We start from the raw sequence: 5,000 nt of genomic DNA, 5'->3' as shown, positions 1-5,000 counted from the left end.
GTTTTCCAAATTAATCCTGCGGATACGTATAATTCAGAAGAATATGTGAGTGATTCATATACAGCATCTCTTTCTTTTATCAATGGTTCTACCAATTTATATGTTTTCCACAAATAATTGAAATTCAATTTCTTGATCTGTATCTTCAATTTTTGGAAACTTAGAAAGTTCTTCTGTTAAGCCATGATCAATGAACCTACAAAACCCTTCAAATTGTATCTGATTAAACGCAGGTATTGTAGACATTCTCTCATTTCCACCCCCAAGCATTTTATTTATTTCCCATTTATAAAAAAAATCCCATTATTTGCTTAAAATGGATCGATCTAGCAATGATGGAATTTATATTATGTTTACTGAATCACATGAAATTTTACCTAACTTCATAGGTGTAATAGATGTAATGCATGAAATACATATGAACGTAGGAATAAAGAGACTTTGATACTCAAATTAAATTGGAATTTGCAACAACTACAAATGAATTGGTAAATTCTATTTAGAATTATGGAGTTTTGTATAAAATATCTATATCAAAACAAAAGTGAGTTCAATTTCTACCATTATTATGATATTCCAATCGGATTGGGTACTATAAATAGATTCGGGATTTGATCTGAAGAAACAATATAGAATTTTTTTTATTTAACAACATGGAACTTTTTCGTAGATTTCACTGTTAAAAAAAATTCGCATAGAAGAGAGATATTTTACCTATACCTATATTTTTTTTAGTAGAATTCGTAGAATGCGATTGAAGTATGTATAAGGACTTGTATTTATTAATAAAACATGTGCAGATATATATATATAGTTAGTTATATATATCGCCTCCTTTATTACAGTTCTATGGGGAACATCACATGTCGTACTCTATCAAAAATTTATATTTTCTATTTAATGATAATGAAAAAAAAATTCTAAAAACAGAATTCCGAACATTTCCTATAAAACATCTTATATATATATAAGATATTAGATTTAGATAATAGTAATCGTTTATGTTCTGGGGTTTACATATACTCATAATCGCTATTAAAATTGTCATTAATAAGGATTTTTTTATGGTTATGGAAACGAATCAATACGGATGGATTAGTAATGATTAGTTATCTATCAATTTTTATTTATTTAGGTAAGGTATCCATTTTTGGATTGTTTTCTTATATCATTAGGGAAACCGAATTTGCAATTTCAATCCAAGAATCATTTATGAATTCACAGTCAATAGTTAAAGTTAACGGTTCCCATTTGTCCTGATTTTTTGCTTTTGTGAATGAAAATCCACATTTTTTTTTTCAATAGAAAAAGCAAAGTTTTGCGGTTTTTCGTTTTAGATATTGTGTGTTGTAAGATACTATCTATCTAAGAGATAGAGCCAATCCAATATTTTGTATCGTTTTGGCGGCATGGCCGAGCGGTAAGGCGGGGGACTGCAAATCCCTTTTTCCCCAGTTCAAATCCGGGTGTCGCCTCAGCAACAAACAAAAGAATCAAAATACCCTCTTCTGTTTTGCTGATATAACTTTATCATTTTTTTTAGAAGAAAAGCATCTTTAGATTTGCTTGATTCTAAGCATCGTTGGGGTTCTCTAAAATGTTATAAATCCTTGCGTATAGGTTTCGTTTCCAGAATTTAGTAGAGTAATGAAAAATAATCGTTAAATCTTGAGATGATAGCCCTTCGACTACTAATGTAGTGTCTACTCATTGGGTCTTGAATTAGGGAATATAATTTCATTTTTCCTTACGGAAAGGAGGAAGATACTTGATATACGGACTCATGAAAGTATCTGAGTACTCGAGCATTCAATCAATATTATATTGAATGAATAATTGGCTTTTTTTTTTTATTTTAATCTTAAAAAAAGAACTTATTTCTTTTCGATAAGCTCTAACCACGCATGTAATAGGCCATCCCATCTTCCGATTGTCTCTATGAAACAATCGGGGGGACAGTAAAGATTAGATCAAATGAGAAAGGAATAATAGTAGGGTTATGTGATAGATACTATCTTGATTCTCTATTTTGAGACTTTTTACTTAATGTAATGAAATGCAGGACAACAAAAGAAAGACTAGGTCTTATTATTCCTACATGTTACTAACATTCTTTTGATACTTCCAAGAGTTTTTCTGCCTCTTTTATTTATTTGTACTGAATTTTTTCGATTATACTAGAAATCATATAATAACTTGGGATAATTCGATTTTTTGTATTGTTTCATCAATGGTGTTGTGCCCGAATCTCTTTTTGACTATGCGCTAGTGATTCCACTATTATTCAGTGAATAATAATTATTAGTGAGCAATAATGGAATAATTCTTTTATATTCATAGAGATAGGGGACATAATTCACATGGATATGGTAAGTCTCGCTTGGGCTGCTTTAATGGTAGTCTTTACATTTTCTCTTTCCCTCGTAGTATGGGGAAGAAGTGGACTCTAGAAGTACTACTAATTGAAAAATAAAACTGTATTGTTTTTGGTTTATTTTATAGATCGTTCTGCAAAACTTTTTTTCTTTTATTTTGAAAAGTAAAAAAAAAAAGAGTTCGGATTATAAGTTTTTAAGTGGATCCATACTTTCAACACGAAAGAACATAGACATAGTGGTTGTCCAATGAGATACTACGCATAATAATATACTAACCTCATAATAAGATAGTACCTCGGGGTAGCCACCCACATATTACGTGCTTACCACTTCTTTTATTTATTATTATTAGTATTTTAGTTATTTTCAAAATAGGATTTTTTCTTGTTTTAGGGAACTCATTTCATATCATGCTTCAAACGTTAAATAAAAAATGGGGTTTGCTAATTCTTTTCGAAATCCGAAGATAAAAAGTTCCCATGGAACCGAACTCCTGGATCATCTGTCAACTGCTCAATCAATTACTTCTTTCGAATGCTAAAAAAAAAATTAGTGGCCTTTCGATTATTTGATTTCAGATTCATTCTAATCAACATGAATTATGAAGCAAAGAAATAGAATTGGGCCACTATGTATATTAGATTAATATTACATATATGTAATTGATATGATATCTATATATAAATAGAAAGATATATATTGTATATTCATCTATATTCAAATTGATCGATATTCAACCTCTATTTTTATAGAGTACAATTTTATATTTATACACTTCAATAACAATAATAGATAGTATGGTAGAAGGATTCATATATTTCTTTCTACCATACTATCGGATCTTATCGAATACTTCTCTCGTAGAATACTGATAATTCTAGTCCGCCAATTTCATTTAAGACGCGAAATTTTAATGCTTTTCATTTTTCTTATCTTCAATCATTGATAAGAACTAAAACGTCAAGGTTAATTCAAATTAATCACTTTGACTGATTGTTTTTACGTATATTATAAGTAAAAAGGCGGTCGGAACTAGAATGAACAGTGCAGTAGCAATAAATGCGAGAATATTTACTTCCATAATATCATCGTTTCATTTTTTATTCGCAATAACTCGGGATTTAATCCCATAGAGATGATAAATGTTTCGCTTGTAAATTCAAGGGGATGCGTTGCATCTCGATGATATCGAATCGTATTAAAAATATCATGAATAACAATATCGGAGCTATCAAATCGATTCATCGTCGAGAATTGAATAGTATAACATAGGAAGATCTTTTATTCCATACCGAATTTAAACAAAATGGGATTCCTGATGCAATCAAGAATTTCGTTACTTTTTTTTATTTATAATTTTTTGCATTCTTTCTTTTCTATAATCTACTGCCCTCTTATTCAATGCAATCATCTGATGAAGTCTCATCAGACTACCTTTACCCTTTGTTTATAAACAAACTCAAGCAAAGAATAGCAGCGAAATTCAAAAAAGGAAAAGGAGGTAGGTTCGAACTAAACTCCTTCCTTTTTTTGTACTTATAAAATCTTCTTAAAAAAAAGAAATAAAAACGAAACTTAAACTTTCAAAAATTCTTAATTACCTCACTAAGAGAGATAGATGGGATCCTTGTTTGTATTAATATCCTCTTTCCTTGAATTAGTAGTGGGACGTATATATCAAAAGTTAAGTGTTAAATTTTAATAAGATAGATTATTTCAAATTCAAATTAGTAATTGAATTTACTAATTGAGGTTACAAAAAATCGGAGCCAGAACGGATATATTTTGCTTTCAGACGAAAAATTAGATCAAAGTTTACTATGTAAACTTTATTTTGTATCGTCCAAATTCCCTTTATGTATGTGCTTTCCGGAAACGTATAGTACTCTATTTCATTAGAAAAATCGGGCGTAATCAACTAGACCCAGTACGCCTTCGAATCCTGAATATGATGCTACCAATAATTGTGGTAATTCACATATGGCACATATGTCTTTCTCCCATCAATTAGTACTCGTTGAAGAAATCAAAATTCCCATATTTTTTTGTTGAAAAATGTGGAAAAAAAATAAGAGAGATCCCGTTTGGAATAAAATTCAGTTATGTTATTTGTTCTCTCTTTCACAGGAAAGGAAGAGATTAATTGATGTATTTTTTTTTTATTGGATTTGGATCCATCGGGACTGACGGGACTCGAACCCGCAGCTTCCGCCTTGACAGGGCGGTGCTCTGACCAATTGAACTACAATCCCAGGGAAATAAAGTGTACAACATATGTTGTTGATTTAATTTCCTTCAAACCTTTCTATGTAGATTTTTGATTCGAATTGTCATATTCTACCAGACAGAGACGCGAGTAATAAAGTAATAGATTGATATGCGCGGAGACATGGACTTTAGTGTGAGAAGCATGGATTAATATTTATTTTTTCGTTATTGTAAAATTGATTGATTATCAATCTGTCAATGAATAAAAAAAGAGTTTTTTTTTTTATTCTTTCATATCAAGTCAAGTATTTCTGTAGAAGGACAAATAGGTTATATCATTTTATGGTGGATACGCGATATATTGGGCCGAGCTGGATTTGAACCAGCGTAGACATATTGCCAACGAATTTACAG

The 5,000-nt window shown here is 30.3% G+C and overlaps 3 non-coding genes across 3 annotated transcripts in view; 1 reads left to right on the top strand and 2 right to left on the bottom strand.

Annotated features, from left to right (window-relative positions):
- The first annotated feature begins 1,403 nt into the window (after nucleotides 1–1,403).
- Nucleotides 1,404–1,475, top strand: TRNAC-GCA (transfer RNA cysteine (anticodon GCA)). Its single transcript has one exon. It is a non-coding gene; the product is annotated as a tRNA-Cys (tRNA).
- A 3,081-nt stretch (nucleotides 1,476–4,556) lies between these two features.
- TRNAD-GUC (transfer RNA aspartic acid (anticodon GUC)) lies at nucleotides 4,557–4,630 on the bottom strand. Its single transcript has one exon. It is a non-coding gene; the product is annotated as a tRNA-Asp (tRNA).
- Nucleotides 4,631–4,948: 318 nt separating this feature from the next.
- Nucleotides 4,949–5,000, bottom strand: part of TRNAY-GUA (transfer RNA tyrosine (anticodon GUA)) — an 84-nt gene continuing 32 nt past the window's right edge. The window contains exon 1 of the tRNA in view: nucleotides 4,949–5,000. This exon is cut by the window's right edge and continues 32 nt beyond it. This is a non-coding gene — a tRNA (tRNA-Tyr).

The sequence above is a fragment of the Cucumis melo genome, unplaced genomic scaffold (assembly GCF_025177605.1).
Source record: "Cucumis melo cultivar AY unplaced genomic scaffold, USDA_Cmelo_AY_1.0 utg001446l, whole genome shotgun sequence".
In the NCBI taxonomy this organism is placed as follows: domain Eukaryota; kingdom Viridiplantae; phylum Streptophyta; class Magnoliopsida; order Cucurbitales; family Cucurbitaceae; genus Cucumis; species Cucumis melo.
Note: the sequence above shows the minus strand (reverse complement) of the source record. Positions and strands in the feature narration are given on the sequence as shown.